Source organism: Mus caroli, chromosome 11 (genome assembly GCF_900094665.2).
Source record: "Mus caroli chromosome 11, CAROLI_EIJ_v1.1, whole genome shotgun sequence".
NCBI lineage: Eukaryota > Metazoa > Chordata > Mammalia > Rodentia > Muridae > Mus > Mus caroli.
This window is the reverse complement of record NC_034580.1, coordinates 27409610-27422172: the sequence shown is the minus strand read 5'-3', so window position 1 is coordinate 27422172 and position 12563 is coordinate 27409610. Positions and strand designations below refer to the sequence as shown.

Below are 12563 nucleotides of genomic sequence, written 5' to 3'. Positions count from 1 at the left end.
CACAGCCACTGGTGGCTCCAGCTGCTGCTACTTAGCAAAAGCAGGTGATTCCATACACAGTGCAATTCTGCATATTAACCAAATTAAAATAATAATATGTTCTCTCCTTCCATGTACTATACTGATAAATCCTATTTATGAGTGAAATGTTCTGATTAGTTAGTTAAAAATAATTAGTACCAGACTATGCTTCAAAGTTAACGAATGCACACAAATCTGGTTTTCTACATGTCAATGCATCCGTCATTTGAAGGAAAATATTAATCAGTTCTGTTCAAGAGAAACACATGGAGTAGCTACCAGTTTGCTTTGCTTTCCCTTTCTGTTTGCTGTGCAAGGCAACATTTGCACAAGTTAAAATGTTGGTGCCTCGTGAGGCTGGTGTACTTCAGAGAGATGCATCCAGCAATGGCCGTTCTCTGTGGGCTGAATGCACAGGTTGTCAGGGGGAAGGGCCCACCCTCAGAGCCCCTGGACTGTTACAGAGCCTTTTCTGGGATCTGAAGGCTAATTACAGAAATGCCAGAATTGTGGAGAGAGCCTGGGAATAGCATCTACAAAACCAGGAAGCCATTTATTATATGCGATTATGTTCTCAGAGCTAGAAAAAAATATGAGATTTTAGATAAAAGTTGGACGTTTTGGCCACTGAGAATCAGAAGACCACAGGGCACCCAACACATCAAGATTACTGCCAAGATTCCTTTGACCCACAGGCTACAGACAACACAGTTGCAATTATTGAGTCTGTTACCTTCCAAAGACAGCTTCGACTGCCTTGCAAATTACCAAAATCACCTCTCAAAGGGTCCTATCTTTCATATTGGGTGCTCCGGGCATAGTAAGGGTTGTTAGATTCCCACAGCTGGCCCAAATTCATTGTAGTATTTTTGAAACCCATGTGACATAGTGGATGCTGTATGCAAATCATACACATAAACCAAAATACTTTGTTTCTTTCTGTGCCCAATTCACCTAAACTGAGTTGCCTCGCTACACTCTGGGAATATGGGCTAAGAGAAGAGATTTGGGTCTCTACAAGAGATTTTGTCTGTACAAGCTGATATTCTCTCTGCATAAGACAAATCCCTATGTAAGAATATATGGTAGGGACTAGTGTAGGCATCCCACATGGCTTCACACCTGTAATCCTGGCCGCTGTTCTTGCCATGGCAGGCAGGATGGAATCATACAATGTATGGCACACACCATACACTGCAGTAGACTGAAGCTACATTGTTGCTGTTCAGCCTCCTCCACTGTGGCTCTCTATGACACTTTCTCCTCTTTCAGTCACTTTTTATTCTTTTGTAAATTTGACTAACATCTCCTGGCTATGGCATTCAGCTGTAATGGGTCAAAACAGAAGAGGTCCTAAGCATTCCCCTAATAGGCCTGGTGTCCTCTGCCTTTGCAGGTTCTCTAGCAAGCGCAGCTCCTATTCAAAGTAGGTCTGCAGAGTGAGCACACAAGTCATGACTGGCCACGAGCATCAGTCCTTCGTGAAACGGCTTCTGTCAGCACTGAGCTGCAGTCCATTCTCATGGGCAGGCAGTCTTCAGACTGGTCAATCAGTACCAGTCATGAAACACTGGAAATCACCTCAGAGCTCACCTCACTCTATGTGCCCACAGCAGGGATGCAGGATATTCTGGGAAATGTACCTGTAGGTTCAGGTCAAGTTCTTGGTGTGATCTTTTTGATGCTGTGAGACAAATATGAAGTATATGGTTGCTACTGAGGTAACAGCACACATTTAGAGTAAATTCTTGTTTTATAAGTACCAGAGCAGACTCTAAAATGAATAGTAAATAAATTACTGGTGGTGGTATGCAATCAAGAATTAGGTACTGTCCATAACCAAATGTACTACCTACTAGTGTTATGTCTGCAGCATCACAGACACACAGTAGGTGCACTACATTTGAACCAACAAGGATTTTTTTCAAGTGCTCTATTACCCTTGTGGGATCACTGTTAAATAAGTGCTTCCTTGGATTTAACTGTGATGTCACCATGTGGCTCTAGACCATACCAATCATTGCAATGTTGCCTTGGATTTCTGTTAGCTTTTCTCACTCATTGGTGCCTCTGGAAAGTGGGAAGGGGGTTGATTATCTCATGGTACTATAGCTAGCTAGCTCAGGAATGGAGGCTAGCAGGTATTGAAGACATGCCAGGGAGAAGGAAGGAGCTGCTGTCTTTTCAGCCTTTGAGGAAATGCTCATAGGTTGTCAAGCCATCTTTGTACATACCTTCCCTTACCATCTGCCTCTCAAAATTTGATACAAGTAATCTCAACCTTCTCTATGAAAATGATAAAAGCATATGAGCATTGCATATAAATATTTTGTGTTTAGTTGGGTTTGGGTTCAGAAAAGGGGGTGGGGCAAAACTCCTGCTCTTTCCTATGTCTGTTTAATTATTGAGACTTTGCAGCTCTGGTCTGTGAGTCCACCAATGTGGGTGGTTGAGAAGGTAATATGTGAAATAAGGCCTTCCTTGGCCAGTTCTCTGATCCAGCTCCAACCTCGTACAAACTGACTCCATTCACTTCAAGGAAGTTCCCCTGTGCATCTCCCTTGCTGTTGCCTCTTCAGGCAGGCCTCTTGGGATAGCCTCAGAATCAGTAGAGCCCCTTGGCCCATAGGAGACCTAGAGAGCCATGGCTGCTACACTTTACAGCTAGCTGAGGAAAGCTGAGCAAATGCAGAATTCTTAAAATATAGTATAAAAGCGAGTGACAAACTTCTCAAAGCTTGAATTGGAGTGTTGGTGACTTTGTTCAGCTCTGGTCCAGGGAGGGTCTTGGAGAGCTCTGTGGCTTGCAACTGAGGTATGAGATGGGGTTGAGTCTTGTCCCTGCTTATGGAAGCTACAGTGGCTGGTGGCAGCATGGAAGAAGTAGGGGTGTGACCCATATTGTTGACAAGTAAAGGAGGGGAAGAAGGAACATAATATTTAGAACAGCAATAGCAATGCCAGTCTAGGATCTAGGAGGAACTTACCTTGTCTAGGAGGAAATACCTGAATGGAGAGGCCATGTTGGGAAATGAGAAGGGCTAGCCAAATGAGATACCTGCCCACATTAACAGAGCTAGTATCACAGGTGCCCAGGGAAGGCTGCCTCCAGAAACTGTACAGCTCATCTGGGAAGGAGAATGTTAACTGAAAGCACCTGCTAGCCTCTGAGAAGACAAAGCCAACCTTTGACAGTACCAACCAATTAAGAGTTTTTCCACCCCCTTTACTTCCTTCCTTACCCCCACATGATTCCTGGAGGGATGAGAAACTAAGTCTCCGAGCTAGTGGAAGAGCAGAAATGCCAGCTCCACAGGTTCTGGCTGGCAGCAGCCCAAGCGGGAAGAAGAAGAAGGAAGAATTACACAATGAACTGAGGCAGTGTCTCTGACTTAGAGAGGCCACAGGCCTCTTATTATTGTCATTACCAGAGATCACAGAGTGCATGGATCTGTCTGTAAAACAATCATTCAGGAGCAAGAGACATGTGGTACACTGTGAGCACCTTCAAAGAAAGGTGGGAGAAAGGAGAAGCCCTGCTTGTTCAGTGTCTTCATACAGTATCCAGTACCAGCATGTCCACAGTGTTTTTCTTTTCCCAAGATCACTTGCAGAATGGGGTGCAACTACAGCCTCCATTTGTTAGGAAGGATTTGAAACTCAACACAGTTGCATTAGCTGCCTCTAGCTGCAGGTTGTCTGAGATGAACCAAGATTGGAAACAGGCTGTTAGACTCTGGAGCTGGCATCCTAACCTTCCTGTGCCTGTCTCGGGAGGCAGGTCAGACAAGGTATCTGGGGAAAAACACTGAAGTTGTCCCTAGGGTGCCCCAAGTGCACTCAGCTAAAAATACTTAGAGTTCACAGAATTCTCTTCAGTCCCTTTGAGAAAGGTTTTCGGGAGGGGGGGCATTGCTATGTGGTTTTAAATATTGAGACCCCTGCAAACTAGCTTAAGGAGATAAGAATATTGAAAGGAGTTTTAGAAGCCTGTCGTGACCTCCATCCTTCTCCTTCTTCTCCTCCTTGTCCCTCAGACAGTTTCCATCTGTTTTACACAGCATGGGCGCCCATGGACTCCTGGGTTAAAGGAACCTCAGCTCTCTCTTTAGAGAGAACTTTGGCCCGAAACACACAGAAAGGGTACCTGCGAGTGTTAAGCTTTACTTGGAGCACTTGGGCTATAGTAGTGTAAATTTTAAAGGGGAAGAAAGAGGAAGAAGAGAAGCCCCAGTTCTGTTGGAGGTATCACTTCCAGTGAGATTATGAATGGTCAGCTGATCTCTATTGCTAATCCAATTGTCATTCCCAGGGGAAGAGTCATGTGGCCCTGGCTAAAAGCCAGTTCCGGGGGAGGAGCCAGATGAGGAATCCAGACTGCCTGTCCCAGAAGTCCCTTGGACCAGAAGGCTTCAATACACAGTTGAGCTAGTTTTAACAAAAGTCCAGCCCCTCTATCATGGTAACTGCTTTCTTCAAGGTCCCATCGGTGTTCTGTCTGGGGGCCTCTATATTTTTATCCTCATCTTGGTCTCTTTCATATTACGTTTGACCCACAGTTGCTCCATATTCATGTTGTAACTGACTAAACCACATCTTTTCCAAATATTTTTCGCCTTCTCCACCGAAGTGTCCTGGTTAGCACTAAATGCCAACTTGACAGGCTAGAATCACCTTAGAAAGGACTTTCAGACAAGCAGTTTTCTTGATCTTGTTGGTCTTTGGGTTTGTCTGTGAAAAATTGTCTTAATAGGTAATGGCTGTAGACTGACCCAGGTCACTGTGGAAGATGCCATTTCCTGGGCAAGTGATTCTGAGATGTCTTAGAAGTCTAGCTAAGCATGAGCTGGTGAATGAGCCAGCAAGCAATATTCTTCTATCATTTTTGCCTCAGGTCCCTGCCCTGTCTGCCTTCAGTGACAGACTGTGACCTAGATGTGGAAGCCTCATAAATCCTTCCTCCTGCTGAGTTGCTGTGGCTTGTCACAGCAGCAGGAAGAAAGCTAGGATAGTGACTGAACCTTCTTAAAGGGGAAATGCAGACTCTCCCTGTTCTGCTTCGTGATACAAGCTCAAACAGAGTCAGGAGTAACAGAACACTGAAAGGGTGACCGTACAACTGCTGTTCTCTGGGTGGGCTCCTCTAAGGCAGGGATGCTGGTTGTACAGCTGGGTCTAGCCATGGGTTCCTGAATGGCCCTTGTCAGAGCACCCTTCTTTCTTGCTCTGCAGGCTGGGGACACCATGGCCTGGATAGTTAGGGCTCTCTCATGTCTCCATTTGGTGGCTGTTGTGATCAGCTTTGCTGGTGTCAACTGTTACTTTTCAGCTGGTAAAGCTCTAGACATCCCTGTGTTCCTGCTATTTCTCCATCTTTCGTTTTAATGTGAGCCATTGCACATTCCATACTAGAGCAGATTACATCAGATGCTGCACTTGCCAGCCTCAGCACTAAGCTGTGCTTCTCACTGTCACAGCAGAAAGCCAGCCTGGTTTATGGTAGTTTATACTACAGAGACAACTTCCGACGATTCCTGAAGTGGAGGGGCCTGGTGGGTTCTGTCTTTTCCTGGTAGTTAAAAGCATGGTAGCCTGGGTCAAGAGACTAGGCTGCAGTTCCACTGGAGGCCCTTTCTCTGCATGATCCTATGCACGAAACTTAACCCTTGGGTTCCCAGGTTCTCTGTGGAATCATTTTGACCTGAAATCAGGATACTGCATATGAAGTGCTTATCATGGTTCCTGGTACATGGTAATGACCTAATACCCAGCAGCCATTGCTAATATATATTTTACACTCTGATGCTTGAGTTTTGTCATATAACATATCCTCAGTAACAGTCTGTAGGAACCAAGCTTCATCAGAAAGTTGCAAAGTTGTGGCAGTCTCCTATGTTTCCAGGACTGTCACAGGGATGAACTGGAACAATGGGTATACTCACCCTTATGCATAGGCGCCTCTCAAATCTTACCCATTGATTCTTCTTAGCAAATCTAAGGATAGGTAATATATGCAATTTTACACACAAGGAAATGGAGGCATTAACAGGTAGGTTAAGAAACTGGCTCAACCCAAAAGTTAGTAAGTGGATAATTAGACTCCTTACCATGCCAATGACCACTGTCTTCTCTATGGTTTGAGGTGCTTGGCACTAGTAGGAGATTTTAAAAAATATGAATGACATTTCTACACATTGCTGAAGTATAAACAAACAAAAAAAAAGGCTACAGAGCAGAACAGCTATTTAGAGCAATATTCATGGAGTCCTTGGGAAATGAAGCCAGGCAACTATGGAAGAAGAAAGGATCCAAACTCCTTAGTGAGTGCTGGCTGTTCCCCTGGGAGCTTAGTGGGTATGATGCTATGGAGTCCTGTGAAACACCAAGAGGGACAGGTCATGGTCCATGTGAACTCTGTCCCCACATGTGTGACAGGTGCACAGTTCCCATGGTCCATGTAAACTCTATCCCCACATACCTCTGAAGTTCTTGGTCTGAGAATAGACCTGAGAGCTTTTCCTAAGAGTTGGGAAGAAAAACAACTCCAATTGTCAGCCCCAGCTGACCAGCACACAGGATGTGTGAAGATTTGAAAGGACAACCTTGTTATGGCCAAATTTCCAGGCTTATTTTCCACCAGTCCAGCAAAATATATGCACAAGGCATAGCAGCCTTCAGGACAGATACCTTGAGGTGTCAGTCAGTGGCCTGGAGGAAACAGATGGCACCGTTCAAATTAAACAAAATGTGAGGAGAGTTTAATAAAGAAGAGGTCTGTTCTCAGACCAAGAACTTCAGAGGTATGTGGGGATAGAGTTTACATGGACCATGGGAACTGTGCACCTGTCACACAACACGTGGGGACAGAGTTCACATGGACCAAAGGTGAGGGGAGACCCATGAGACAGGGTACAATTCCCTGGGGCTGGTCATCTCCCCTGGGCCTTTGGGTACAGGGATAGAGAGCACCCTGGAGGCAACCATCTGGCAGGAAGTTGGGCTTTTGTCAGAGGGACCCACACAACACATTGTGGACTTGTAAGTGAGAAGATGGGGTGTAAATATTCCAGCCATCCTCATTTCATCAGAGTTCTCAATCCTGTTTTCCTCACCAGGACCTACAGGGGAAGTAGCAGTCTCCCAAGGCACAGGAAGACAGAGCGCACAGGCTGCAAGGGTCTGGGTACAATTTCCTGGGTACAATTCCCAAGGGGAAGTCTCAGGAACATTGGTACCCAGGAAAGCTATTGCTACTTTGAAACTGAAAATTTCCAGGCAAAGCTTATGTTTGGAGTCCCAGGGATAATAGTCTGATTCTTGTATTGTGAAGAAAGGGAACTAAGGCATGCCTGACATTGCCTTCTGTCCCTTACATATCATATGAGAGTCTCTTAACCCACTCAAAGTGAATTGGGTCTGAAAATGGCCATGCTCTTGAATGCAAGAGATAACCTAAGAGGATTGCTAGTCCCTTATGTCCCTCACAATCAGCTCGTCTTCATGGATTTGTTTGTGTTCATTTCATATGCACAAATAAACCATGTGATATTCCTTGGTTTATTTTGGAGAACCTTCCCCCGTACCAAGGTCTGCACATGCTCCAGTCCCTTACATAAAATAATGTAGTACCTACATATAACCACATATATGTGCCTGTGTACATGTCTAGATTATCTCAGCACCTCATGTAATGTAAATGCTACATACATAGTAACTGTACTGTATTATTTAGGAAGTAAAAAAGGGGAAGAGTCTATACATGTTTGGCCATAGTACTGTTGTTCTTTATTTATTCTTGACCTTGGGTTGAATCCATGGCTGCGGGAGCCATAGATAGAAAGGGGCGAGTATTTCCAGTTAAAGTACGGGATGCACCTGCAGCGCACAATGCCATGTTTTATTTGTTTCTGTATGCCCAGAACCTGGCACAAGGCTGACATACCATAGAATACCAATAAGCATTTGTTATGTGTGTGTTTCTGTGGCCCTCAGATTCCCACTGAGTGGCATTTATTAAGCCCTTACTACTTTCCAAGCGTTGTCTCTGGCCATTCTCATCTCAGTATTCTAATTTAATATCCATAACCTGTCTACTTATCTTACCCTCACTTTTATAAACACTGGAACCAAGGCTCAGAAAGACGAAAGAGGCAGACCGTGGGTTTTAATAAGGTTTTTGGTTGCTTCCCTGATTGAATGTTCCATCCTCTTCTGTTCCGAAGCTGTCTCTGGATTGGTCACTGAACAGTTACTTCATTCATATGCATGGGCTGATGGCATGAATGAGTCCCCCAGAGTCTGCAGCGTGCTTTGTGCATCTCTGAGCCTACCACCGAGTGTGCTGGCTTGCTGGCAGTTGTCATCCCACTTTCTAAAACCGAGTTAAAATAATTTCAGTTAACATAGTTGTCCATAATGAGGGGCTGTGGTGTGATGTCTCAATACATGCACACCATGTGAACCGATCAGGGAGTTTCTGTTTCCCTTTCTGTCATTATTTTGTTTGGGGCCTTTGAGCTCCTCCCCACTACTTATTCATAAACCAGACAATGGACCGTTGTGAGGTGCAGTCCTCCCTGTGCTGGAGAACACTAGCACTTATTTTTTCTGTCTAAATGTCTTTGATGCCCAAACTGCTCATCTCCTCTGAGCACACTGCCAACAAGAGCATTCATAGTGTCTGCCTAACTAGAACCCATTATGCGGCATGAGCTTGTGATGATCCAGTAAGGTGGATGCTGGCGCTGGTCTTCGTTCTACTTTAGAGGCAAGGAGTCTGGCGCTGTCACATTTGGCTTTCTCCATTAATTCAGAACACATTCATTGCTGGCAGTTTCTTCTGAGGAATGGTTGAAATGAAATTGTCAAGTTCATCCCCCTTGGGTGATCTGAAATGGAGCTGCCAAAATATTTGCCAGTGACATCCACCTGTCTTAGAAGAATCATGCACACACATACACACACACACACACAGAGAGAGAGAGAGAGAGAGAGAGAGAGAGAGAGAGACAGAGACAGAGACAGAGACAGAGAGACACAGACACAGACACAGACACAGACACAGACACAGACAGAACAGGGGCTTGGATCCCTGGTGGAAGAACCAACAGTTGTCCTTTGTCCTTTGACCTGCACAGAGGAGCAGTGGTCCACATGCCTGCACTGCCTCCCACCACTGATAAACAACTTTAAAACTGCAAAGAGAGGATAAATACTGAAAGCTGCTCCCCGTTGAACACAACCTGCATTCACCTCTATCCTCTCACCTATTGTGTCCTCTGTCTACACTGCCCCAAAGAGGAGGCACGCATAGCTCTGACATGCATGATACATAATACATGAGGGTCCATATATGCCCATGCCTCATATATGTTAGTTGTGTTTTGGAGACAATGGCTTTGCGGTGATAAGGGAGTTGTCCACGGGGCATATCTGCCTGTCTGGCTCTTGTCCTTGGGTGGGACCAGACCTAGGCTCATCATTTTTCGCTTTATTTTACTAAGGATTCAAAGAAGATTTGGATCTGGTCTAGAAAATCGTGTTCCTGACCGTGGTAGGTGGTGTGGGGTTGGGATAGGGAGGCAGGCAGGGAGAGTCTTATTTCCAGACTGCTTTCTAAAACCTAAGGCCTTTTGTGACAAGTGTTTCTTCTTCCTTTGAGTCCTTAGGGCTCTTTCTCTACCCCTGTGGGGCAGCCCTTGTCTCAGGTTACTCCTTACCTTTCTTTCTAAGCAGGAAGCTAGTTAAAGGCAGCTCAGCATTTAGTTCTTCTTTGTCCCCTTCCAGGCCCAAACTCTCACATTTCCTGACCTAGAATATGGGAGTAGGAGACAGCGTATCATACATGTCAGAGCAGTGACACAGCTTATCATGTATGTCAGAGCTGTGATGCACCACACCATGCATGTCAGAGCAGTGACACAGCTTATCATGTATGTCAGAGCTGTGATGCACCACATCATGCATGTATGAGCTGTGACACAGCTTATCATGTATGTCAGAGCTGTGATGCACCACATCATGCATGTATGAGCTGTCACACAGTGTATCATGTATGTCAGAGCTAGGACTGCTTCCTCTTTGGGACAGTTTAGATGGTGTACATGGTAGGTAGAGGAGAGTGGTGAAAGAACAGGCCACAGAGATAGCAAAGAGTGAGACTGGCCTTGAGAATCAGCTTGCTTCTCCTTTTGATCTTCCTCCAGCCTCACACTAGTCTGCAGGTGCCCAGCCAAAGTCAGTAGGCAGGAGGGGGAGGTGAAAAGTGTGGGATCCAGCAAACTAAAAAGAAACAAGCCAGGATTTCTAAGCAGCACACTGGCAGGTTAGAGGAATGGATCTAGGCTCTCTTCTGAGGTTACAAGAAGAAAGTCACTGACTCCAGGTCAGAGAATGAGACACTTAAGGAGGAGCAGGGCAGCAGGAGCCCAGCTCTGGAGTGATTCTTCGACTGGGCTTTGTGAGGGGGCTCTTCACTGAGACACTAATATTCTGTGCAGTATGCACACATGAGAATGTACAGTGGAGTTGGGGAGTCTCTGCCCTCAGGTTATATTACTTCTGTTCAGATCCCAGTACTTCTGCTTCCTAGCTGTCCCAGTTTAGGCATGATTCCTTACTCAGAGGAGTGAAGCAGGCAGGCTGGATGGCCTTCGCTCAGTGTTTCTCCATGGCATCTCATCTCACTGATTCATGTTTATGTGGTGTCGGAGTGGAATCCAGGGCCATGCACGTGCTAGGTTAATGCTCTACCACATAGCAGCCCCCCTAGCTCGAACTAATTCCTTTTACGTTAGGAAAGGCAGAGAGCACCTTCTACTTCTGACCTACCTCTCACACGGGCTGGGGCTATTCAGCAGAGTGGGGTGCCGCAAACTGGAGCCATATGTGTAGAGTTTAGTCCTGGCCCTTCCCTTTTCAAGTTTGGTAACCTGGAGCAACTTGCCTGGCTTCCCCTTGCCTCAGTTTTCTAGTCTTGTGAGGTGGGGAGGACTTGGCCCTTTGTCTTAAGAGTTCTTAGGACCGTGGTCCTTTGGAAGGAGATGGCTGATGCAGAGCAAGTGTCCAGCAAATGTGAGTTATTACAATGCTGTTTCTCTGGCATTTTCAGATGACAGTGTTTCATGGTTAAACTGTCCCTTCCCCAGCCTGCTGCTGAGCCAGAGAACTCAGATCTGCAGGGCAGTAAGGAAACGCCTCTTCATCTTGCTGTGATGTCAGGAGGGCTCCTTATCAATAATGGAACAGTTTTTCCAGGAACCCAATCTAGAGAGTGCAGCACCCTGGCTGCTGCAGGGCCTGGCTGGCTGATGTTCCGGGAAGACGCTGGGCAGAGAGGAGTGTTATCTTGGATATGTCTTGCCTGCTATGTGAGCAGAGGCGGGGCATGCCTGTCTTGAAACAGGGCTCTTCAGTGCTCCCACATTGTGCTACAACAGCCCCAGGCAGACATCCCTGTACCTAACCTGCTGTGTTCAAGGCACAAGACTGGAATCATTAGTGTGGCAGCCATTCTGAGTGTCCTCTCCTCCCTTGCCGTTCATCTCCGAGCCTTCTGAGTCCAGATGGCTTTGTTTTCAAATGGATCCCACATCTTCCCCCATCTTAGGACACAGAGCTCACTCCTGCTTGCCTTGGTGTCACCTTGGTGTCACCTTGCTTCCCTGATCTCTATGCAGCCTCCTGTGCTCCACTTCAGTGCACATAAGCATGCACATCTGCACATGTATGCATACGCATGCAGACACAGACACACTAGCATCAAAGGCTCGTCTAAATACATTTTGATTTGTCACCCCCATTCCAGAACCTTCCAGGCCTGAACTCAACTTGATGTTCTGTCTCTTTACTTGTACCCTGTGGTCAGCCTCTGTCCACCATCATCCTATGTCCTTCTGGTCATGCTGCTCCTGCTTCCACACGTGTCCCAGGGTGAGCTAGTTCTAACCTTTGGACCTTCACCCTTGATGTCCTTGCTATGGCTGACTCCTATTCACCACACAGCTTCTGGGTCATAAATAGAACCTTCCCAGAAGAACTTTCCCTTACTACAGTGGCCATGTGCTTTCATCTTTTCTGCCTGTTTTAGACCTGAACATTTTTACCGCAAGACTCATCTCAAGCAGAACCTGCCTGCTTGTCTTGCTCTCTCAAAGGGAACCCCTTGGGGGCACAGGTCTGCCCCTCTTGCTCACTGCCATATTCTAATATCTCCAATCATCCCTGGCAAGTGATGGGAACCAGTAGGTTGTGTGGTAGAGTTGGGTGTGAGCTGGCGTTGAATCCTGCCCTGAATGCACATGATGTAATTCTCTGGAGAAGATCTCAACCCCACTGCTTCCTCCCGTGTGAGCTTCAGAAGGCTCTCTCCTCCCCCTGGGCTGTTGAATGGAGATAGGAGTCATCCAGATTCCATGAAATAGAGTCCATGTGTCTAGTTGGATCTGGCACCCTTGAGGGGAAGGGCCTCTAGATACTTGGTTATTGTTTTTTGTTTTTACACAGAGGCTGAACAGACCCCATGTGCAGCCATGGGAATTACC

The 12563-nt window shown here is 46.2% G+C and overlaps 1 long non-coding RNA gene across 1 annotated transcript in view; it reads left to right on the top strand.

The window, feature by feature from the left end:
- The window catches only part of LOC110305842, a 37692-nt gene that overhangs the window by 14778 nt on the left and 10351 nt on the right, over positions 1–12563 (top strand). The window lies entirely within an intron of this gene.